A 25,961-nucleotide genomic window follows, 5' to 3' on the forward strand; every position below is an offset into this window, starting at 1 on the left:
GAGAAAACGTAATACTCTATCGATGGTAAACTTACGAGAAAACCATAACTTGGACTCACACCAGCCTACATAGGCCTTCCAGACCCTGTAATAAATCACCCTAGAGACCGGTTTCCTGGCTCTGATTAGGGTAGAGATTACTTTCTGAGACAGACCTCTACCCCTGAGAATCAGGGATTCAGCTTCCAGGCCGTCAAATTTAGATGCCGTAAGGCAGGGTGGAGGATCGGACCTTGCGATAGCAGTACTGGCCGTAGAGGAAGAGTCCAAGGGTCTCCCACTACCATCCTTAGGATTAGTGAATACCATGCCCTTCTGGGCCATGCTGGAGCTACCAGGAAGACTGGTATGTGCTCCACCCTGATCCTGCGCAGCAGGCGGGGTAGTAACTGGAGCGGGGAAAATGCATAAAGAAGTTTGAACTGATGCCAAGGGCAAACTAACGCATCGGTTCCGCAGGCCCTGGGATCCCTTGTGCGGGACATGAACCTGTCTAGCTTCTTGTTCAGTCTTGATGCCATGATATCCACGTCCGGCACTCCCCATTTCTGGCAGAGTGTCTGAAAGACCTGTGGATGCAGAGACCACTCCCCCGGCAACAGAGTCTGGCGACTTAAGAAGTCCGCCTGTAGGTTGTCGACTCCAGGAATGAATATAGCCGATATGCAGGGCACATGGGCTTCTGCCCACAAGAAAATCAAGCTCACTTCTTTCTGAGCGGCTTGACTCTTGGTTCCCCCTTGGTGATTTATATATATATGCCACCGCCGTGGCATTGTCCGATTGTATTTTCACCGGGAACCCTTGTAGTTTGGACGTCCAAGCCCTGAGGGCTAGTCGAGCAGCTCTGAGCTCCAAGATATTGATGGGCAACTGCTTCTCTGCCGCTGCCCAAGAGCCCTGGCGAGTGCAACCATCCAAAATTGCTCCCCAGCCCATCAGGCTGGCGTCTGTGGTTACTATCTTCCAGGTCACAGGACTGAAAGTCTTTCCCTTCAGGAGATTCTGAGGGTTTAACCACCGCTTTAGACTTTGCCGCACTCTTGGTGAGAGTGGCCAAGGAATTTCTAAGGCCTGATGCCTCTTGCTCCAGGCTGACAGGATGGCTGCCTGCAGGATGCGAGTGTGGCTCTGAGCGTACGGAACCGCCTCGAATGTGGCCACCATCTTGCCTAGTAGCCGCATACATAGGCGAACGGTTGGCCTTCTCTTGCTTAGAACCATTTGTATTAGCTCTTTGATGGCCTTTAATAGGGGTAGAAACACCCTCTGTTCTTCTGTATCCAATCTCATGCCGAGATAATCCAGCTGCCTTGTGGGCAGGAATGCTGACTTGTCTCGATTTTAGGACCCAGCCGAACCTCTCGAGGTACTGAACCGTGAGGGCCACTGCTCTTTCCAGGCCAGGAGACGAATGGTCTACGACCAAGAGGTCGTCCAGGTAAGCCAGGACCGTGACCCCCTGGATCCTTAGATTGGCTAGGATTGGGGCTAGGACCTTCGTGAATACCCGGGGGGCCGTAGCCAACCCGAAGGGGAGCGCCACAAATTGGAAATGACGCTGAGCCACCGAGAAGCATAGAAATACTTGATGTGGCTGAAAAATTGGCACATGAAGGTAAGCATCCTTTATGTCTATGGACGCCATGAAGTCGTCCTTCTGGAGCACGGCGACAGCTGACCGAATAGTTTCCATCCGGAATGAGCGGACCTTTAGATACGCATTTATTCCCTTTAAGTCCAAAATTGGCCTGACATCGCCGTTGGGCTTTGGGATGATAAACAGGTTGGAGTAGAACCCCAATCCCTGTTCCCGGACTGGTACTTCTACTATCACTTTCTGGCATGGCAGATGATTCAATGCCGCCATCAATGCGGCTCCTTTCACAGGGTCGCCTGGTACTCGACTCCTGGTAATGAGGAGGAGGGAATTTTAGAAATTCTAGCTTGTAGCCCGTGGTCACGGAAGACCGTACCCAGCAGTCGGGAATGGTGGCCTCCCAAACCTCTGCAAAGAGACGCAGCCCTCCCCCCACCATCGTGGGTGGTGGCGCCCCTTCATAGGGCCGACTTGGGGGCTGGCTTCGCAGGCTTGTGGTACCACTGCTTCTTGCCCCCAGTGGCTTGGCCCTGCGGCTTATTGTTAATGCCTGATCTTGCAGGAGGCCGTCGATACTGTTTGGTATTAGAGGGCCCCTGCACCGGGGAGGGCTGGCGCCTAAATGCGGGCCCTCAGGCCTTCTTCTTGACTGGCAAGAGAGTGCTTTTGCCGCTTGATATAGTCTGAATATATCTATCCAAGTCTTCTCTGAAGAGACGTCCTCCATGGAAGGGAACCCTACCAGGAGTTTTTTGCACGGGGGCTCAGCCTCCCAATTCTTCAACCATAAGAGCCTTCTCATATGGATTAGAAATAAGGATAAACGTGACGCCTGCTGGATGGAGTCCTTGATAGCATCCACCGTAAAGCGTATAGCCCTGGGTATATCCAAAATTCCTCTGCCTGCTGGGCAGGGATAAGTTTAAGCATTTGCTTAGTCTTATCTGATAATGCTTGGGCCACTCCAATAGCAGCCACAGCGGGCTGAACTATCGCCCCTGCTGAAGTAAAGGAGGCCTTAAGTAATGTTTCCAAGCGTTTATCAACCGGATCCTTAAACACCTGCAAGTTTTCTACAGGACAAGCTAAAGATCTGTTCACACATGAGATGGCTGCGTCCACAGTAGGGACAGCCCATCTCTTTGAAAACTCTTCCTCTAAGGGTTACCTGTCTGGCTTAGCCCAGTCCTGAAAAATCAGGTCCTTTAACAAAGGATGTACCGGGAATACCAAATTGGCTTGGGGCGCTTTCAGGGAGCCCAATGAGGATACCGCGGAGGCCAGAGGCTGAGGCACAGGCATCTTAAAAGCCAACCGCACCATATCCGTTAGGGACTGAACCCACAGTCTTTCTGCGTGAGAAGCTGAAAAAGGTTCCTCTATTGTAGAATCCTCAGAACCTAAATGGTCAAGGTGATCCTCCAATTCGTCAGTCGGAGAGGATATCCTCCTCCAGAGACTCAGACCTGGGAGACGGGGATCTAACCCGCTTCTTCCCTGCCAAAGATGCCGTAATTAGATCGGCCATCCTCCTTTCCAATCCACCCAAGGTGGAGGCTAACATCTCTTCCGTTACATAGGAAGGAGCTGGTTGAGTAGGGCCAGCCATAGCACCTAGCAACCCTGATGGCTCACCTAGGACAACAACTTCCGGGCATTCCGGAGTAGTAGGGGCCACTAGATAGCCCGATGGAGAACCTTTTGGTTTTTTAACCGTTTTAGCGTTCTTAGCGCTACCTGCACCCTTAGGAGCCATAATATACAAATTCTGAGGCACTCCGCTAGTATACAACTGACTGTAATAGCTGGAGAAAATAATCATATAATCAAATAAATGTGAAACAATAGGATAGGGTAATGTTAGAGGGACTCCAAACCTCCCATAACCTATAAAAAGGGAAAATCAATACTGAGCCCCAAGGGCTTCAACCAGAAAAAATCTTTTTTATCTGGTATTGACCCCCTAATGCTGGGCTAGGTGAGCACCCTAAGTGTTCAAAGGTGCTGCTTAGTACACAGGCTTGAATGCAAACTTTTAAGCCAGAGGCTCCTTAGTAAGGTGTACTTCCCACAACTGCCACCGGGTGTCACTGTGCCAGAAAGCTCTGTCAAACCTTCCTATGCTGTAGCCAGCATCGCTGCTCCGTGTCCCCTCACAGCCTTTACAGACTGAACAGCCCTCCAGGATTTATCCTCCCTGTGTGTAACACACAGGGGGGAGGAGCCGCCCGGCGTCAACCGCCCCCTCCCCGCGGCGTCGCCGCGCGCGCATGCGCGCAAGCGCGCGCACAGATAAGTAAAAGCGTGCGCACGCGCGCGCGTCAAACGCCGCTAGGGGAAGCAGGAAGCCATGTGGAGAGGAGACACCAGGACCCTAGACGCTGGAGCAGCAGACACAGGTAAAAGGGAAGCTTTAAACTGTCTCCCTAATGGTATGGTTCCTTCTCTGTGGAACACCCTGCCCAAAAAAAGGCCCTCCTTGTGACAGAAGCAGCAGCAGCCTACTAGCCCAGCCAGGGGAACCATACCTGGGTGTTTTGAGCCATCCCGTTTGAAAACTTTGTGGTTCTCCTTTGCCCATGCACAGAGGCATAAATAGGCTGCCCAAGAATCCCCTGTAGGAAGCCTACTGACAAACCAAGTTCCGTAGGCCCCCTGCTTACCTTTCCACGCCGCAGGGTATTGCTCTGCAAGAGGCCCAATCTTCACCCTTCACCGTGGGTATGGTCATAGACCTTCAGGGACTGGGGTCTTAAAAGAACACCACAACCTGGACCTATACAGCACCACTGGCAACAGGTATTCTCTAGGTTAGAAACCAGACCTGGAACCCAGGGTCCAGCCCTCCAAGGAGAGGCATTATAGGCAAAACCCCATCCACGAATTGGGGCCCGGGTACCGTCCACTTTGGCTATGAAGCACCTTGGACAGATCCGGTCAGCTGGCCCTGGTCCCAAGGACTACTACAGGCACAGCCTCAACGTGCACCAACACCTAATACACTGGCGAAAAAACTGAGGTACTCCTCCTATGGGAGGGGGTTATATAGGGAGGGGCACTTCCTGTTTGAGATTGCCAGTGTCCATCACCTGAAGGTACTCCATATAACCCACTAGTAATGAATATGCCGCTCTGTGTCCCGTGATGTACGATAAAGAAAAAAAACTACTATTAAAATTGGAGACTGATTATTTCTTTGTCAGTGGGCAAACGTACAAAATCAGCAGGGGGATCAAATACTTTTTCCCCCCCCTCAATGTATGTACGGAATTAGTTAAAAGATATAGAATTCACAGCTAAATGAGTGCTGAGGAATCTGTACTTCAGAAAGTACATTTTTTTATATCCCTTTTGACCAGAAATGGTTGAAATTTATCGAAAAGGACTGTGGTTTTGCTTTATCACCCCCATTGTGACTGTACTGTCTTCCCTGATGTAAAGCACTGCGCAAACTGTTGGCGCTATATAAATCCTGTATAATAATAATAATAATAATAATTTCGAACCAAATGTTTGCTTACTAGGCTTCTTTAAAACAAATGACACAAGGGAGAGAAAGAATTGAGACTTCCACACGGACGTGTTTTGCTTCATCCCGGCTCAGAAGAAAAGCGGCAGATACACAGCTTTGTCTGGCAAGAACCTCTCGCTAGTACAAGCGGAGCCAAATTGCTGCGTAGGACTGGTCGTCGTGGCAACCGGCAAAGCTTGACAAGAAACGGGAAAAAAAAGAAAACACAAAGGCTTAGTACAGAGAATTAACCTGCAGGAAATTATACAAATGCAGGGAACATGGTTAACCCTTCCACTGCCAAGGCCTCGGCTCTGGGAGAACAGCTCTGGAATGCTTTGCCTGCGTCACAACGGTGAAATGCTGCAGAGGAAACAGGATATGTCGCAACAACCCAAACACCGATACAATACTGACTGTTCAGCGTGGGGAGGTTTCTTTATCTCTCACCACCATGGACATATTTCAAGGAAACTCCCATTTTCATATAAAAAATATGACGTGATAGAATAACTTCACAAACCATTTTTCTATTTAAAGAAAGCCAGTAACAATAGAAACCACTCAAGAATTTCAAGAAATCAGTTAGGTCACTTCTCTGGTGGTACGGCCCACAATTAATGCCAGGAAACCTTGTGGCAGTTTCATTGGGAGTTCTGCGCCAAAGCAGGAAGTTCCATTTGTGTTACTTTTGAGAACCTGTTGCTATGGCTGCAACAGATCAATGCCTCCTTCACATGGGGCATACTACAGCATAGGCCCCTGCGAGGGTCAAGTCTACCCGCATGGAGATGCACAGATGTTCCAATCTGACAACCATGCAAGTGCATGGCCCTGAGCGTAGACAGTGTGTGACTTTGGAGACATGCACCCGCAGCGGCGGTGTCTGTAGCCACCACACCCCAAATAACATCAATGGAACTGCCCGCACAAGGGTGCACGAACACCTGTGCATCCCTGAGCAGGTAAACATGGCCTCACATGGGAGTCCGCTGTAGTATGCCTTAAATATGCCTGATGTGAACAAGGCCTTAAATAGAATTACGGCCGGTAGGCAGATAACCAAACTATCAGTAATTAAGATCTGAGTTGGCATATAGTACGCCAGTGCTCAGAGTGGGACATGTACAGTATGTGCTGGGAAGCGGTCATAAAAGTGACACACACAGGGCTCCTTGGTTGCTACGAAGCCAACTACCGCCAGCATCCTAGCAACCAGACTTATACCTAGCCCCATTCAGCTGCCGATCGACAGCTGAATGTAAAAAAAAAAAGGTGGGGATGCTGGCGATTACATCAATGAGACTGCCTGCAAAGGTGCGCACAAACACTTCTGTATCTTCGAGCAGGTAAACATTGCCTCACATGGACATACACTGTAGTATGCTCTATGTGCACAAGGCCTTAAAGGGGTTGTAAGGCTTCCCGTTTATTCTATGCATTAAGGTGAAATAACATCCGATGCTTACAGGCCCCCAGCCCCCGTTTACTTACCTGAGAAGTCCTGCATCGAGAATGCGCTGGCTTCTCAGCTCTTGATTGGATAGATTGATGGCAGCACAGCCATTGGTGCAAAGTCCAGAATCAACCAAAGAGAAAGATGCCGCTCAGGTGTGGAGATCTTCAAAATAATTGCTTCTCCCATAACCACGGGTGCAGGCAATGCATGTGAGATTGCAAAACAAAAGAACGGATTCTTCTGGACAGCCGCACTCCGAATAAAAATTGCCTTTATTGTAAATCCAAATAGAAAAACAGCACTACATGTCACAGCACACCGTCAGAGCTGACGCGTTTCACACTATACTTGGTGTTTAACCACTTCCATACAGGGCACTTACGCACCTTCCCGCCCAAGCCAATTTTCAGCTTTCAGCACTGTCGCACTTTGAATGGCAATTGCACGGTCATGCTACACTGTACCCAAACAAAATTGGCGTCCTTTTTTCCCCACAAATAGTGCTTTCTTTTGGTGGTATTTGATCACCTCTGCGATTTTTTTTTTGCGCAACTAAAAAAAGACTGAACATTTTGAAAAAAAAATACGTTTTTATTTTTTTCTGTTAATTTTTTTGTAAATAAGTAAGTTTTCTCTTTCAATTACGGGCACTGATATGGCGGCACTGATGGGCACCGATGAGATGGCACTGATGGACATCGGTGAGGTAGTACTGACGGGCACAGATAAGGTGGCACTGATTGACGGCGCTTGTATGCGGCACTGATGGGCACACATAGGCGGCACTGATGGGCACTCATGGGTGGCACTTATGGGTGGCACTGATGGCTACTTATGGGTGGCACAGATGGGCACTGATAGGTGGGCACTGTGGGGTGGCACTGATGGACACTGTAGCGTGGCACTGATGGACAATGTGGGGTGGCACTGATGGACAATGTGGGGTGGCACTGATTTACCTATGTTGCCAGTCAGTGCCCATTTGTGGGCACTGATTGGCATCTTTTTTTTTATGCTTTTTTTTTTTTTCTGGCTTTTTTTTTTATCTGCCCTTCCCTGGTGGTCCAGGGTGGGCTTCCCTGGTGGTCCATGTGGCGATCCGAGGGGGGGCTGCGCTAAACAATCAGCACGAACCCCCCCCCTGTCAGGAGAGCCGCCGATCGGCTCTCCTCTACTCGCGTCTGTCAGACGCGAGTGAGGAAGAGCCATCAACGGCTCTTCCTGTTTACATCGTGATCAGCCGTGGTTGGACACGGCTGATCACGTGGTAAAGAGTCTCCGTGAGAGACTCTTTACCGAGATCGGTGTTGCGGGGTGTCAGACTGACACCCTGCAACAATGATCGCCGCGATGCGCGCCCTCGGGGCGGCTCAGAATCCTGAGGACGTCATATGACGTCCAGTCAGGATTCTACAACCACTTTGCCGCCGTCAATCTGTCATTGGCGGGCGGCAAGTGATTAATAGCTGTAGTGTGAAATGCGTCAGCTCTGCCGGTGTGCTGTGACATGTAGTGCTATTTTTCTATTTGGATTTACAATAAAGGCAATTTTAATTCGGAGTGCGGCTGTCCAGAAAAATCTGTTCTTTTGTTTTGCAAGCACAGCCATTGGCTCGCGCTCCTGTCAATCTCCAATGATGCGAAGGCCGCGGGCGGGCCGAGTCATGTAGTTGGTGGCTATGGACGCCGAATACAGGGCTCGCGAGCGCGCCCGCAAGGAAACCCCCTTGGGAGAGGGCTTCCCAGGGGGGTTACCAGAAGCGGGAGGATCTGAGACAGCCGCGGAGGGACCTTAGAAGACGTGGATCGGGGCCACTCTATGCAAAACAAGCTGCAGAGTGGAGGTATGTATGACATGCTTGTTATTTAAAAAAAATTTACTAAAAAACAAGTGAAGCTTAAGGGCTCTTTCACACGGAGCGTATCTGTAATTGATCCGCTCCGTTAGCCCGTTTGGCTCAGCAGGGATTCCTCCGTTAATCCCCGCTGAGCTGTCGGCGGACAGGGCAGTCCCCGCACACAGTGCAGAGACCGCCCTGTCTCTCCTCCGCTCTCCCCTATGGGGAATCGGATGAATACGGACCGTGTGTCCGTATTCATCCGATCCGTTCCGCCGGACGGAAGAAAAATAGGGTTTGCTTCCGTCCGCAAAAGCGGATCTTTGCGGACGTTAGCGGATGCATCATCCGCTAATGTCTGCAATCCCATAGGGATACATTACAAGTCTGTAAACGGACTTGTAATAAACAGACAGTTTGTCCGTACGTGTGAAAGGGCCCTTAGAATCACTTTAAAGAGAAACATGGCCAGTTTGCAGATAACCAAACCAGGACCGACCGAGTTGGTGTACAGTGAGACACCAGTGCTCAAAGTGGGACATGTATGTGCTGGGAAGCAGTCATAAATGTGACACACAAAGAACTTCTTGGTTACTATGAATCCAACAGCATCCTAGCAACGAGAGACTCCTGGCCCCATTCAACTGCGGATCAACAGCGGAATATAAACAAAAAAGGCAAAAATGCTGGTGATGGCATTACCCAAATATGTTACATATTCATATTTGGACAAGGACAGGCAGCTGATTAATACCTCATACACACTATTAGATTTTCTGCAGAATTTTTGTCTTCAGTTTTACCACAACCATGTAGTGCAAGGTCCTGCCTGATTGCATACAAATTGAAACTCTTAAGGTTCAAACTCATTGTATGGTTTTGGTAAATCTGAAGACAAAAATATGCAGACAATCTAATAGTGTGTATGGGGCTTAAGTCTGGGCATGAGTCACTGGTTGCTAGGATGCTGGAAGCCGCCGGTTTCATAGCAGCCAAGGAGTTGTGTGCCATAGGAAACAATTGCAGCACATATGTAATTTTTCTTTTTATTTATTTATTATAAAAACCACAATTTTTTATTTCTATATTCCTAGTGTTGACCCCCACTGCCACATTCCTTGCCTACGGAAGAGTGACGTATAATTGCCCTCCTGCCGTTTCCTTGGCCATTCTCATCACTTGCCCCAGGAGGATGTGCCAAAGTATCAGATTGCTACATGACTTGCACACCATTCAATATCTGCGTCAGGGCTGCGCATGTGTAAGATCAAGGAAACCGCATCAGGCTGTGAAAATAAGAGTCAGCCACCCACCAAACACACGGGATTCAAGATGGAGGTGAGAGATAGTATGCATAGCAGTAAAGAAGCGGGTGATAATGCAGAATAAACTGGGCTTGTATGTTTTTCTTGGATAAAAGCAAATCAAAAAGGTACATGGAATATTGTGAATCATTTTTCTGGGCTTGGTTAAAGTCCTCTTTAATGTCAGCACTGAAAAGTGATCAGATTCAGAAGTACTTGCCTTTCTGTACATTTTGCAGATCCAACTAGGGCCGAAACAACTAATCGATTATGAAATTAATCGATAACCATTTTCATAATCGATTAATCGGCCAGTAACATAATGGGGTTAAAAAAAGTAAAAAGAGCAAATCGCTACTGTAAATATTACTTTCACTGTCCAACAGTAAGAGTCGGTTCACACATAGGCGGCACGACTTTGAGGGCGACTCTGCAAGTCGTCCTAAGGACGACTTCAGAGGCGATTCGCAAAACGACTTCTGTATAGAAGTCAATGCAGATCGCCCCGAGCCGCCCCTGAAATACTACAGGAACCTTTTTTCTAAGTCGGAGCGACTTGCGTCGCTCCTATTAGAACGGTTCCATTGCAGTGAATCGGACGCGACACGTCAGGCGGCTGAGCCGCCTGTCGTGTCGCCCCAGTGTGAACCGTGTCTAAAAAACAAACCCCTTACAGTAGCGATTATTTGCTCTTTTTGTACTAATTTTAGTTTTTTTAACCCCCATTATGTTACTAAACATCTCAGGCCGGGGTCACACCTCTTTTTTTTGGTGCTTTTTGCAGAAACTCACTACAGTTCATTTACATGTTTTCCTATGGCACACATTCACATCCATGATTTTTTTCAGCTGCTGCCTATTTGGAAAAGGCAAGGACTTAACGCAAAACGGTGCCATTATGTTTTTTTGGTTCAATATACTTCAATGGAGAAGCTGCAGAAAAGCATGTAATGTGTTTTTGCGGCAATTTGTGTTTTTTAATCTGCCCAACAACAAATTGGCCAAAAAGAAATAAAAAATGCAAATTACCGCAAAATTCATTTTTTTTTTTTTTTTTACCGTTATTAACCGATTAATTAATCGAAACCATAATCGGCCAACTAATCGATTATGAAAATAGTCGTCAGTTGCAAGCCTAGATCCAACCATTAGATTTATTTATCTTCTCAAATCAGGAGGTGGCAGCATCATGTAATAAAGAAAAGAAAAAAAAAAGCGAAGCATACAAAAAAGAAATTATTTTATATGCTAGAATGCATACACCGCCTCTGATCGAGCGACGATTACTAATCTGATAAAGTTTCTCCAGTTACTATGGAGACGGTCACAGTGCCCACAATATAACTTTCAAGAGCAAGTCATTAAAAGCTGTCACCAGAAAAGATTTAAGGGATAAGTATGTGTTCCTCTTAAAGTGCAATGCTGCAAAAGTTCAAGTGTGCACTGCAATAAAAAATTGTAACGGGCAAAGAGGCCTTGTGTGGAGGACTGGAAGCACTCCGGTACAAATCTGAGCTTCTGTCTTCATCCCTTTTCCGATATCTGTCACTCCTGACATACGCACAAACACTAAAACACTCAACATGCCAATGAAAAGTTTAATAAAATCTTTCTATTTTCACTGCATACCATATTTTCGGTCCAATGATGTCATCGCTAGGTCTCTGTACTATCACAGTACCCGGCCTCAGAACTCAGAGAGCCAGGAGTAGCTATGCAGTTGGCGGCTTCACAAGAGGAGTTATGCAAATATCCCAACACTTGATGGGTAAATTTCGGTCTGGAGGAGTGGGCATTCCTAGGTAGGCTGCATTTGTATGAAAACCACCCTGGGCAACAAATGCAACCGATTCCGAGCCACAAGCATTGAAAACACTGAAATCCAATGACTGAAAGGCCCGTGGGCCCGTGGACAAGGGCCATAAGGCTGGGAAGGAAAGGCTAGAATCAGGGATATGCTATAAGCGGACCTCCAGCTATTGCAAAACTACAAGTTCCATCATGACTCTGCCTCTGGGAGTCATGCTTGTGGCTGTCAGAGACTTTCCATGCCTCATGGGACTTGTAGTTCTGCAACAGCTGGAGATCCACGAATTGCTAGATGATATATTGCGTTTTTTCCAGATAGGAAATGAGGTGGGGTCAATCTGAATTGGTGTAGCTTCTAATGCACACTGCGATAAGGTTAACAGTGTGCAGTGAAATCAGAGTAAGCAATTCTACTACAGGAGAGGAGCCTGTAAAATTGTGCAAAATTAAAGTGAATGCTGGACTTCAGCTTTAACCATTTAAAAAAAAGAAGTTTGCTAGTTTTGTCAGGTACCCACTCCCACCTCCGCTGGGACGCTTAAGCAATTCCACTGAAAGTGCCCCTCCACATTTTAAAGTGAATCTTCACCCTGAAGACGCAGTTCTGCTTAAAGCGGGAGTTCACCCATAAATGCTGTTTTTTGCTCTTTTACCCTTAGATTGATGCTCATTTAGTCTAGGGGAATCGGCTAGTTGTTTTAAAATCCGAGCATTACTTACCGTTGTAGAGAGCGATCTTCTCCGCCACTTCCGGGTATGGGTCTTCGGGACTGGGCGTTCCTTCTTGATTGACAGGCTTCCAATGGTCGCATCCATCGCGTCACGAGTAGCCGAAAGAAGCCTGAACGTCGGTGCGGCTCTATACTGCGCCTGCGCACCGACGTTCGGCTACTTTCGGAAAATCGTGACGCGATGGATGCGACCATCGGAAGCCTGTTGGAAGACTGTCAATCAAGAAGGAACGCCCAGTCCCGCAGCCCATACCCGGAAGTGGCGGAGAAGATCTATCTCTAAAAAGGTAAGTAATGCTCGGATTTTAAAACAACTAGCCGATTCCCCTAGACCAAATGAGCATCAATCTAAGGGGAAAAACAGCATTTTACCGGTGAACCTCCGCTTTAATGTCCAGGTTTCTAGTTTTGTCAGGTACCCGCTCTCACACTAAAGAAGAAGTTCTGCTTTAGGTCTCCCTCCCCCTGTCAAAATCCAAACAACCCAACTACTTTAAAGCAGATATTTACACCCTAAAAGGAGAGTTCTCCTTTATGTCCTCCCCTTCCCACCAACACTATCACTTTGGACACTTTTCAGGGGGGTGTTCGATCACTGGGTTACTCCACTGGAAATCCCCAGCCGCAACCTCCTAGGAGTCACAGGAGGCTGCGGGACCATTCACAAACCGCAGAGAAGCTCAGGCATGTGCAGTGGGGAGCCCGCTGTGAGGTCACAGACAGCTTTCCACAGTAAACATGCCAGTACCAAAGACAACACATGTAAGTGTCATTTTATACAAAATCAGCAGCTACAGTATTTGTAGCTGCTTATTTAATTTTGTTCAAACAGACCTTTAAGCGGGGGTTTACCCTAAAAAAACTATTTTTTTCTAGCATGCCATCAAGCATACTAGCGCGATCTACAGTATGCCTTTATTTTATTTTTTGGCGCCGTACTCGCTGTTTACTGCCGTAATGAAGTTTCAGACTCCCCGCGGGGAATGGGCGTTCCTATTCACAGGGAAGATTATTGACGGCCGGCTATGGCGCGTCACGCTTCCCGAAGATAGTCGAAATAGGACTTGCCTCTTCACGGCGCCTGCGCAGTCAGCTCCGATGTCTGTGCGCAGGCGCCGTATATCGCAGTGAAGAGGCAAGTCCTATTTTGGCTATCTTCGAGAAGCATGACGCGCCATAGCAGGCCGTCAATCATCTTCCCTGTGCATAGGAACGCCCATTCCCCGCGGGGAGTGTGAAACTTCATTACGGCAGTAAACTGAGTATGGCGCAAAAAAAAGAAAGGCATACTGTAGCACGCGCTAGTATGCTTGATGTTATCATAGAAACTTGTTTTTTAGGGTGAAACACCGCTTTAAGAACCAAAAAAAAGGAATTCGCTTTAGATACACTTTACTTGTCTTCAGTGAATAATCACTGTAATAAACTAGTCATTTTTTTTAGCTAGGGTTTTCATAAATCACTGGCACTAGAACTCCACCTGCAACAGCCTACAATTGTGCCGGAAACGCTTGTATTTCTCTTTTAGAACATCTAATTAGGAAGATAAAACACCAGGAAAAGAGAAGAAGCGGCTTTTCAGTTACAGACACCATTGGCACAAGGTGGAAACGCTTCGACGGGTTAATACGACCCAGTTGTAGAAGAACAAAGGCCACCTTTTCCCGAATTATTCTAATTAGAACCCACGTGTGAAGATAATTAGCTGTAAGCCCTGGAGGCAAGGCAGAATATAGGGCACTGTGACAAGGAAAATGTAAGATTTCATTTGGCGTTATTTAATATGAACAGGTCTTGGCTGAAATACAGGAGCCGCTACCGATGAGAGTTTTTAAAGGTGTAATGTCCGAGATAGTCATCCTCAACCTTCATTCATGACTTGGCCAATTATGAATCTGGTAAATTCTAGAAGAACGACGTGCTGAAGAGGTCAGGTTAAGTGTTGGGACCATCTCTGGATTCTTATTTTAGTAACTTGACCAGCTAAATCAGCCTCTCAAACTTTTCAACACGGAGGAACTTGAAGTAAATATTCAGTCTCAGGGATCCCCTACTACAAAATAACTAGAACTACATCAGTGTTGGTCAGTGGGAAGAATGCTCCTTACACTTGTGTACACTTGGGAAAAATTACCCCCATAGAAGTAACAAAAAAGATCAATGGTGGCAGTGGGCGCTTATCTGAGAGGCAGAAATTGCTCAAGGAACCCCCCAACAACCTCTAGAGCAGTGGTTCTCAACCTTTCTAGTCCCGTGACCCCTTGATAAAATTTCTCAAGTTGTGGGGACCCCTAACAGTAACATTTTTGTAGGGAGAGGTTGTCAGCCCCCAAGGCAAGACAAGTCATTTGCACCCCTAACCCACGGACATTTAGCGCTCCCCGAGTCCCTTCCACTCGTACAGTATTAAAACCTCATATGGTACATTTTAGGATGTACCACTCTTTGTTCTCCTTTCTTTGCCTTTTATCTCTCTCTATCCCATTTTTTCCCCCATCCATCTCTCTAGCCTTATTTCTTGTTCTCTTATTTGTTCCCTTTTTCTTTGTTCCTCCCCCTCTCTTCCTCTCCCTTCCATGTATTCTCCCTTTTTTCCTTCTCTGATGCCGCGTACACACGATCGGAATTTACGACAACAAATGTTCGATGTGAGCTTTTGGTCAAATATCCCGACCGTGTGTAGGCTCCATCGGACGTTTGCTGTTAGAATTTCCGACAACAAATGTTTGAAAGCTGGTTCTCAATTTTTCCGACAACAAAAGTTCTTGCTGGAAATTCCGATAGTCTGTATGCAATTCCGAAACACAAAAATCCTACGCATGTTCGGAATCAATTCGACGCATGCCAAGAATCATTGAACTTCATTTTTCTCGGCTCATTGTAGTGTTGTACATCACTGCGTTCTTGATGCTCGGAATTTAAGACAACATTTGTGTGACCGTGTGTATACAACACAAGTTTGAGCCAACATTCCTTCGGAAAAAAATCCACGGTTTTGTTGGAAATTCCGATCATGTGTTCGCGGCATTACTCCTTGGTGGGGGGGGGGGGGGATGGGACAAGTGGTAGTGCTGGGGGTGGGGGGAGAGAGTTCTGATCAGCCAACTTAGGTGCTCTTGATCAAGGTCATCTGCTGATCTGAGAACTGTAGTGGAGACTTTTAATGGGAAATAACCACCATGCAGTGTTACTCACCATGTCTCCGGCTTAACTGTGTCTTTAGCTCTGTGGTGTCTCGTAGCAGTGACACCTATGCCGAAATCAGGCGATAGGGTCTCCTCCAGCCCCTCCCACTTCACATTCCTCACTAGTCAGCTGACCTCTAGTCTCTACCCCCCAGCCATACTGTGAACCGAATGGGCAGCTGTGAAGAGGCCGAGTGGACAGCTGCAGGCTCCAGGAACAGCCCAGGATTTGGTGACCCTTGGAAAATAGTAATTCAACCCCCGGAGAGGTCCCGACCCCCAGGTTGAGAACCACTGCTCTAGAGCACAGGTGTCAAACACAGGGCCCGTGGGCCGAATCCGGTCCTCCAGGCCATTTCATGTGGCCCTCGCACCTCTCCTGCAGAAGCAGGACAGCTCTAGCCCTCCTCTGGTCCTCCACCAGACCCTTACTTTCTGCTTTCATGCAATGCATCCAGCTTCTTCCCAGCAGCAGCATAAGGAAAGGGGGGTGCACTGTGATGTAAGGGAGAGTGGGGGACTCAACTTCTGATGGTGGGGTGGCTCTTCACATCTCATGTAAGGGGAGGGGATGCGTTGGACATCTAATCTTACAGATACAACTGGCCCTTTTGAGGGCAATCATTATGCTGATGTGGCCCATGATGAAATTGAGGTTGACACCACTGCTCTAGAGGAAAACTAGGGTTCCATGGAACACTAGTTGAGAAACTTGGAGCTGAATGAAAAAATTCTTAAGGCCACAACTAAACAACACATTTTTGTATCACTGAGAAGCTGAAATGGATATCACCCATGCCCTTTAAAGTGGATGTAAACCCTATAAAAAAAATTAAGGCTTGCACCTTGTACAGTATAGAATTTCATGTCATCTGTGACCAAGTCTTGCCAAGTAGAGTTAATCCAGCTCTGAGCAGTCCTCTTTACTTTTTTCAGCAAAATGGACAGACTCTCAACGCCCAACTCCCTTTACCTCGGTCTCCAAAAATACCAGATCGCTCGCCTAAAAGTTTTCCAGAACACGGCGGCACGACTGGCAACAGGGAAAGAACCCAGGGAATCAATTACCCCATCCCTGAGGTCCCTCCATTGGCTGGCAGAAAAGGACAGAGTCACATTCAAGGCCCTCTGCCTGACGCACAAATGTGTACAAGGAACCGCCCCCCAATATCTATCCAAGAATATAAAACACCACAACCCCAATCGCGTTCTTCGGTCCACTAAAAAATCTACTACAAATCCAAGGCCCACTACAAGACCAAAGGAGAAAGAAGATTTGCAGTCCAAGGACCTCGACTGTGGAACGCATTACCAACCGATAACCGAACAGAAGAGAATCACCTGGCCTTTAGGAAAAAACTCAAGACCCATCTTTTCTGAAGGCTAAATAGACGGAAATGGATACCAAGCGCCTTGAGGCGATTTAGTTTGCATTTGTAGCGCTATATAAAGTTATTCACTCACTCAGACAGAGACATAGGAGTCAGTTCTTTCCCCTTGCTGTGAGTGACAAGTGATTTACATATCGCATGCACAAGGCTGAGATACATTCTGTGTACTTCACAGCGTCTCCCCGCAGGGATGTAGTGCCAAGGGAGAGGGCAAGCGCGCTGACTAAACCCCAGCCAGAAGGGCTCGGATGATGGGGGAAAGCTTACTGAGGAGGAAGTGAGAAATTCAGACAAAGAAAAAAAACATTTAGAAGGGAAATCGAAGGAAAGGGTAAGTGAACCAACAATGCACTAGCTTAAAGGAACCCATTTAGAAAATAAAAAACAAACCTTTACAACCCCTTTAAGTATATAAGCAGGCAGAAAACGGCAACAGTTACGATCCTGAGCCCAAAAAAAATAATAACTCAAATAAAATTTTAATGCATTTTCCATATAGCTGCAAACACATGCAAATGCACTATGCACATAAAATTATTTTGCAAGCACAGATATCTTGTAAAAATAGTGATGACATCACTGTGTTGTACATAGCCTGTGCAGAGAGAAGAACTGTGGGAGGAACCCAGCAGCTCCACCCACTACAGGCTGTATGCAGAAAACTACAGGAGGGCGGAGACAAGACCAGTCACCCTGCATAAGGAGAGAGCACAGCAGTGACTGGTCTTTATTACAGGAAGCTCCTGCATAGAGGCAACGTTTCACACTGGATTACTGCACAGATCTGGAAGAAACAAGTACACCAAAAACACACGTCTCTTGTATTTAGACAATATTTACTTATTCTGGACTTCCCCCTTAGGTTCTCACTTCCTGTGAGCTCAAGTTAACAGGAAGAGAGAAGAATCTCCCCGATGGGGACACAAACAGGAACCTGACGCATGTGTCCTATTACAACAAACAGGGACCAATTTCCACACTTAAATATTAGGCGACGCTGTTATAGGTGAATAACACAGGAAAAGACAAATCTGGGTGTCGGGTCTGGTAAAGTTGGCACATCGGTGTGAATTTTCACATGTGCTTGCCCGCCCTGAAACTTGGCTGCACAACCCCAACAGATCTTACAGCGCAGCATTGGTACAGATTAAAGCCAGCCTGGCCCTCTGTATATGATAGGCAGGGACCTGGCATTGCTGTTCCTCTGAATGTCACAGCTTAACGAGAGATGTCTTCAGAACATAATTCTTCATCTCTAGAGAATAAAAGGATCAGCCACAACGAGATGTATCGGTGGGGTAAAGAGATCAAACAATGAAATCCCATCATTAAGGAGATAAATATGGCGGAGGGCAGCAGAGGACAGGCTGGGATGAGAACAGTGCCGCTTTAAGGACAAGTCCGATGGCTTTTCTCCACATACAAAGATACACACGATAAAAGCTGTGACGTCCGAGAGTCGTGAACACTCCTAAACAAAAAAGTTCCTTTGAGGAAACTTCCTTCTCCATTTCCCCGATGACATGGCTCATACCAAGTTCAGGGCGGGGTTTTCAGATAACTATTTCAACCGTTCTGCCTTTTTTTTTTTTTTTTTCTTTTTTTTAAAGTGGCTCTGGTCCATTTTTTTTTATTATTAATCGTATTTTTAAAAGTAAAAAATAAATAAAACATTGGTCTATGAGATTTGCAAATCACTGCATTCAGTTTTTTTTTTTTTTTGCAGATTGTACAGAACGTCCCAACTTTTTTGGAATTGCAATTGTACAATAAAATGTTCTATCCCTCTTAGGTACAGTGCATCCGAAAAGTATTCACTTTTTCCACATTTTGTGATGTTATTCCAAAATGGATTAAATGGATTATTTTCCTCAAAATTCTACAAACAATACCACATCATGACAATGTGAAAGAAGGTTGTTTAAAATCATTGCAACTTTATATAAAAAAAATAATAAAAAAAATCACATGAAAATAAGTATTCACAGCCTTTGCCATGAGCTCAGGAGTGCACCCGGTTTCCACTGATCATCCTTGAGATGTTTCTACAACCTGATTGGAGTCCACCTGTGGTAAATTCAGCTGATTGGACACGATTTGGAAAGGCACACACCTGTCTATATAAGGTCCCACAGTTATCAGTGCATGTCAGAGCACAAACCAAGCCATGAAGTCCAAGGAATTGTATGTAGACCTCCGAGACAGCATTGTATGGAGGCACAGATCTCAGGAAGGGTACAGAAAAATGTCTGCAGCATTGAAGGTCCCAATGAGCACAGTGGCCTCCATCGTCTGTAAATGGAAGTTTGGAACCACCAGGACTCTTCCTAGATTGGGCCGTCCTACCAAACTGAGCGATCGGGGGAGAAGTTCAGGGAGGTGACCAATAACCCGATGGTCACTGACAAAGCTCCAGCGTTTCTCTGGAGAGAGGAGAACCTTCCAAGAGAACAACCATCTCTGCAGCACTCCACCAATCAGGCCTGTATGGTAGAGTGGCCAGACAGAAGCCACTTCTCAGTAAAAGGCACATGACAGCCCACCTGGAGTTTGCACCTGAAGGACTCTCAGATCATGAGAAATAAAATTCTCTGGTCTGAAGAAACAAAGATTGAACTCTTTTTGAATGGCAAGCATCATGTCTGGAGGAAATCAGGCACTGCTCATCACCTGGCCAATACCATCCCTACAGTGAAGCATGGTGGTGGCAGCATCATGCTGTGGGGATGTTTTTCCGTGGCAGGAACTGGGAGACTAGTCAGGATTGAGGGAAATATGAATGCAGCATTGTACAGACACATCCTTGATGAAAACCTGCTCCCCCACTCCGAGTGCTTTGGTCCTCAGAGTGGCACGAATGTTCATCTTCCAACAGGACAACAGCCCTAAGCACACAGCCAAGATAACAAAGGAGTTTCTACAAGACAACTTGGTGAATGTCCTTGAGTGGCCCAGCCAGAGCCCAGAACCCGACTGAACATCTGGAGAGATCTGAAAATGGCCGTGCGCAGACGGTCCCCATTCAACCTGATGGCGCTTGAGAGGTCCTGCAAAGAAGAATGGGAGAAACTGTCCAAAAATAGATGTGCCAAAGCTTGTAGCATCATACTCAAAAAGACTTGAGGCTTTAATTGGTGCCAAAGGTGCTTCAACAAAGTATTAAAGTGATTGTAAAACCTTACACACCACTTAGACCTACGGGTAAGCCTAGATTAAGGCTTACCTGTAGGTGCAAGAAATATCTCCTAAACCTACATGGTTTAAGAGATATTTCCAAAAGACATGCGCTGTAGAAATCGGTGCGCAAGCGCACTGAGCGTGCCGTTACCAACGTCGATCAAGCCTCTTGCGCGGGAGTGACATCATTGCAGCTCGGGACAGTCACATCGCTGGAGCCGCGATACGAGGAAGACACTCGGGGAAAGATGGCGGCGATGGAGGAGAGGAACGAGTACCGCTACGGGGCTTCGATCTCAGGTAAGTAATACATAATGATCTAGTATGCTATGCATAGCATACTAGCTCATTATGCCTTTTTCTTGCATGGAGCTGTGAATACTTATGTACACAAGATTTTTTGTTATTTAAAAAAAAAAAAAACTTTTCAAGTTGTCATTATGTGGTATTGTTTGTAGAATTTTGAGGAAAATTATTAATTTAATCCATTTTGGAATAAGGCTGTAACAACAAAATATGGAAAAAGTGGAGTGCTGTGAATACTTTCTGGATGCACTTTAGACTGACACTTTAAATAAAATCCATTATTGGTTCTCTTTAAATCTGGAGGAAATGATCCACCCATGTGCTCAGCGTGCATTCCCCTACAGTTCACCCTAGTTAATGGGACAATACGATGAATCAGAGTCTGAATGGGAAGAATAAAAATAGATCACATGCGTTAAATTATGCATAGTCTCCTACATAATGCAAAACAACTCAGCAGATCGGCAACAGCTCAACAAAACGTCCAGGAAAAGTCTGCTGGCAGCGAATACAGCCAGGCTGGACATTAGGAGCAGCCCATATGCTCATGGTAAAGCCTGTAGATAGTTGTTGCATGGCTCCCATCCTCTTAGGGCCCATTTATGAAGAAGCAGTACAGTAGTGTAGCCTACCTATGTCCATACCGTTGATTTAAAAAAAAAAAAAAAAAAAAAAAAAAAAGCATTGTGCCTTCCCATAGTGCTTTCTGCTTGGTTTGCTTTGGAACTCAAGCAAGTGAAGCCCTAGTAATTAAATGAATGGGAGAAAAAAAAATGCCAAGAAGAGGAGGAAACCTGCTGACCGACCTTGCTTCTAAGAATAGTTTGGAATTATACTATGTATTAGGGATGCACCGATACATATCGGCACCAATACATATCGGCCGAAAACAGCTGTTTTGGCGACATGCCGATATGGGCATCGGGTGCCCGTAAAAATGATGGCCGCTGGGCTGTCACGGCTCCGTCCTTTGCCTCTGGCGAGTGTCACTGCCAAAGTGTCCCTCCTGACTCGATCGGTTATTCAAAAATGGCGCCGAGTGGCGCCATTACGTATCTGTGCATGCGCCGCCCAGCCGAGCGAATACGAGCTTTCCCGAACCCGGCCGGCTTCGGGCAAGCTTGTATCCGCTCGGCCGGGCGGTGCATGCACAGATACATAATGGCACCACCCGGCGCCATTTTTGAATAGCCGATCGAGTCAGGAGGACTCAGGAGGGACACTTTGGCAGTGACACTCGCCATAGGCAGGGAACGGAGCCGTGACAGCACAGCCCAGAGTCCAGCCCTGCTTCAAGGTAATAAAGAAGATGGTGGCAGAAGGTTGTGGGGCAGGAGGAAATGGTGGCACTGTGGCAGGAGGTGATGGTGGCACTGTGGCAGGAGGTTGTGGGGCAGGAGGTGATGGTGGCACTGTGGCAGGAGGTTGTGGGGCAGGAGGTGATGGTGGCACTGTGGCAGGAGGTTGTGGGGCAGGAGGTGATGGTGGCACTGTGGCAGGAGGTTGTGGGGCAGGAGGTGATGGTGGCACTGTGGCAGGAGGTTGTGGGGCAGGAGGTGATGGTGGCACTGTGGCAGGAGGTTGTGGGGCAGGAGGTGATGGTGGCAGGGGGTGATGGTGGCACTGTGGCAGGAGGTTGTGGGGCAGGAGGTGATGGTGGCACTGTGGCAGGAGGTTGTGGGGCAGGAGGTTATGGTGGCACTGTGGCAGGAGGTTGAGGGGCAGGAGGTGATGGTGGCAGGAGGTGGGGGTGGTGATTTAACATACAATTATTTAAAAAAGAAAAGTAATTTTCGGTTTCGGCCTGACTTTTTTTATTTCGGTTTTGTTTCTGAAATTTCCATTTCGGTGCACCTCTACTATGTATAACTATATTATGTACATGGGAACGGTTGGAACGGCTGGATTTGCCCATTCCATACTCCAGCGCTACCTCCAGTGAGACGAGATGAGAACTTTACAGAGCCATCTACCTCCCGATAACCATTTGCAAATATCATAGTTTGCTCATTGTAAGTCGAAGCATTCGCCTTTCAAACTTTGCAAATGCCCCGTGTGGAGGGATTACCTTCTTAGATGGACCAGGTCAGTCGTCAGTGCCGTCAGTGCTCAGAACCTCCACGTTCCATAAGAAGCATCTGTCAGAACTTCCCTCTTCACACCTGGAATAAAAAAAAAAGGAGATCAATACCTGTGCACTGCATTTCAGAATCTACCACACAAGCCATATTCTCATCACCTCGTCCTAAAACAATCATGAAAGCTAAACTAATCTTTTTATAAAATTTCCATTGGTCCAGCCTGCTTGCATCTAATTCTGCATATCTCACATCCGAAAGGCAGCTGGGGATGATGAAAATCCAAGTAGTAGTCCGCACTGGTCTCTTCTGGATACTGCTCTAATAACCTGCCTTCCTGAGCGCAGAGGATTGTGGGCTCTGCACCTCCGCCATTCAGAGAATGTCTTGTAAAACAAGGTGTTTCCTGATTGGATGAGGCAAACAAGAGGGGCAGGTGACGGATATAAATGGATGTAACCAAGCTTGCCCAATGAGTAATAAAAGAGATAACTTTTGTTATAAAATGACATGGTGTACCTAGGAGGTGCCAACAATTTCTCTTCCCTTTCTGCACTGGGGACAACCTTTTAGAGCATAGGTGTCAAATACAAGGCCCGCGGGCCGAATCCGGCCCTCCAGGCCATTTCATGTGGCCCTCGCACCTCCAGCTCTCCTTTGGTCCTCAAGACCCTTCCTTTCTGCTTTTAAGCAATGCATCCAGCTTCTTCCCAGCAGCAGCATAAGGAAAGGGGGTGCACTGTAAAGTACGGGACAGTGGAGGGACTCAACTTCTGATGGTGGGGTGGCTCTTGACATCTAATGTAAGGGGAGGGGATGCGCTGGACATCTAATTTTACAGATACAACCGGCCCTTTTGCGGGCAATCATAATGCTGATGCGGCCCACAATGAAATTGAGTTCGACACCCCTGTTTTAGAGGAGGTGAGGAAAAATCTGCAACAGGGACACAGACACCGTTTTAGGATCTCCCCTCTTAATTAAAAAAAAGTTTCATTTCTGTATGTGTTAGATTTTCCTTCACTTCCTGTCCTGGTGACAATCATTTACCAAGCAGGAAATTAAAAAATCTCTCCAATGGGGAAAAAAAAAAAAAAAGCTACACAGGGGTTCTTATGCTTACCCAATCTATCCAAAGCACACACAAAAAAAAAAAAAAAAAAAAAAAAAAAGAGAAGAAGAAGGTTTTGGGTATACACTTTAAATGACTACTCCTGGAGTCATTTCTCTACTGGTCAGCAGGTCCCTTCCATCAGAGAGACAGAAAAGGTGACAATGGATGGGAAATTAATATAAAATATACATTTATATATAAAGAGATAAACAGAAAAAAGGTCAAGAAAAGAGAAAAAAAGATGGAAGGCTTGGACGCTTGGTATGTCCAAGCCTTCCACCCTTTTTCCCCCCCAAGATAACCAGTGAACTCACCCAACCTGATAAAGAAGCCCCAGGTCCACCCAGACATTGGCTACTTCCAAAGCACCCGGGATCCCCGAACCAAGGAGTCCAAGAGCTTCGATAGTGCTCCCGCCAAACTCCTCCCACTCTTTCCTGTTGGACAGACAGGGAGTTTCACTGCATTTGGTGACCAACAGGGAGGAGCAAGGGAAGGGAGAAGGTAAGCCAATCATGCCAGCTCTGGTCAGTGACACTTAGGCTGGCCCTATGCAATACGGTAATATACATATTAACATAGCGCACCATTTATGCGTTTGCACCCAAATGCCACGTATTTAAAAAATTATAACAAAAAAATATATAATGAATAAAAATAAGTCAGAAAAAAATACGTCTTTTATATTTCTTTACAAATTCTGATAGGATAAAGCAGCATACCCCTTGGCTACAGAGCCCGATGTACGGGGCCTCCCAAATATGGTTATTCGGAACAGGAAAGTGGCCAGTCATGTCTGCGATTCTCAGGAAGGGAGGTCACATGACTCACCCTGGAATTCGACTTCTGGGAAGAGTCACTATAGTGTGACATCACTCAGCATCCATGGCTTCATTCCCTGATCCCAGACACATATCCGAACCATAACATGGCAACCCAGCAGGCTACGGACCTGCAAGAAGCCTGAAAAACACAGTACCCTTCACTAGTGAATAACCAATTGCAACTCTGAATCATAGACCCCTTTCACACCGAGGAGTTTTTCAGGCGGTACAGTGCTAAAAATAGCGTTGCTATACCGCCTGAAAAACTCCTGCCCAGCAACCTCAATGTGAAAGCCGGAGGGCTTTCACACTGAGGCGATGAGCTGGCAGAAGATAAAAAAAATCTCCTGCAAGCAGCATCTTTGGAGCGGTATATGTATACCACTCCTTCACCGTTCCTTCTCATTTAAAACAATGGGAAACCGCGGCAATACCGCTCGCAATGCGCCTCTGTAGAGGCGCATTGCGGGCGGTATTGCCGCGATCGGCCACTAGTGGAGGTTAATACCGCACCGCTAGCGGCTGAATCCTGCGGCAATTCCAACGGTATATCGCCGCTATTTTTAGCGCCGCTATACCGCCACCGCGCCTTCCGCCCCAGTGTGAAAGAGGCCTAAAACTAATGTTTTTACAATAATTCTAAAATCCTTTTCTTTGTGTTCATTAAAAGGACACAGGAAGACCTACTGTAGGCAACCATATAACCTGGCAGTATGCATTTGCCCCTCAACAGGCAGTTAAACCTGAAAGCATATAACTTCTTGTGTCCTTCAATAGTCAGTATAACCCGAAAGCATGCGACTTCCTGTGTCCTTCAATAAGAAGTATAACCCGAGAGCATATGACTTCCTGTGTCCCTCAATAAGCAGTATAACCCGAGAGCATATGACTTCCTGTGTCCTTCAATGGGCATTATAACCAAAGAACATGACTTCCTTTGTACCTCAATAGACAGTATAACCCAAGAGCATACGACTTCCCTTAATAGAAAGTATAACCAAAGAATATATGACTTCCCGTGTCCTTCAATAGGCAGTATAACCCAAGAGCACACGACTTCCTGTGTCCTTCAAAAGGCAGAATAACCTGAAAGCATATGACTTCCTTTGTCCCTGAATAAAAAAGTATAACCGAAAGTAGGGTTGTCCCGATACCACTTTTTTGAGACCGAGTACAAGTACCGATACTTTTTTTCAAGTACTCGCCGATACCGATACTTTTTTTTTTTATGTGACAGTATTTTTTTTTTTTTTTTTACACAATTTGTTACTATTTTTTTTTGTGTTTTTTTGTGTTTTCTTTTAGGGGGGGGGGGGGGTAGTGGATTGTCAGTGTTTGTTTTTTTTTCTATAATTATTATTTACATTTTATTTTTTATTGCAATTTTTTTTTTTTTTTTTTTTAATTAGCCCTGTTGGGGGGCTTTGGTGAGATATCAGGGGTCTTAACAGACCTCTGACATCTCCCCTTTAAAGCAGAGGAAAGGACTAGGGACACAGATTCCCCATTTCCTTTCTCAGCTGCACTGGAAATGAATGGACAGGAGACAGAGGCTCCTATCCATTCATAAACTGAAGCATCGTAAACACAGTTTACAATGCTCAGTCATATAAATGGACAGAGTAGTATCGGTA

General features: G+C 46.4%; 1 protein-coding gene across 2 annotated transcripts in view; it reads right to left on the bottom strand.

The window, feature by feature from the left end:
- Positions 1–22,473, bottom strand: part of PTPRA (protein tyrosine phosphatase receptor type A) — a 141,844-nt gene extending 119,371 nt beyond the window's left edge. For both annotated transcript variants that reach the window (XM_040335478.1, XM_040335477.1), the window contains exon 1: positions 22,380–22,473. The gene's annotated coding sequence lies outside the window, so the exon portion shown is untranslated. The remainder of the gene's footprint in view (positions 1–22,379) is intronic.
- Between the last annotated feature and the right edge of the window lie 3,488 nt (positions 22,474–25,961).

Source organism: Rana temporaria, chromosome 1 (assembly GCF_905171775.1).
Source record: "Rana temporaria chromosome 1, aRanTem1.1, whole genome shotgun sequence".
Classification (NCBI taxonomy): Eukaryota; Metazoa; Chordata; class Amphibia; order Anura; family Ranidae; genus Rana; species Rana temporaria.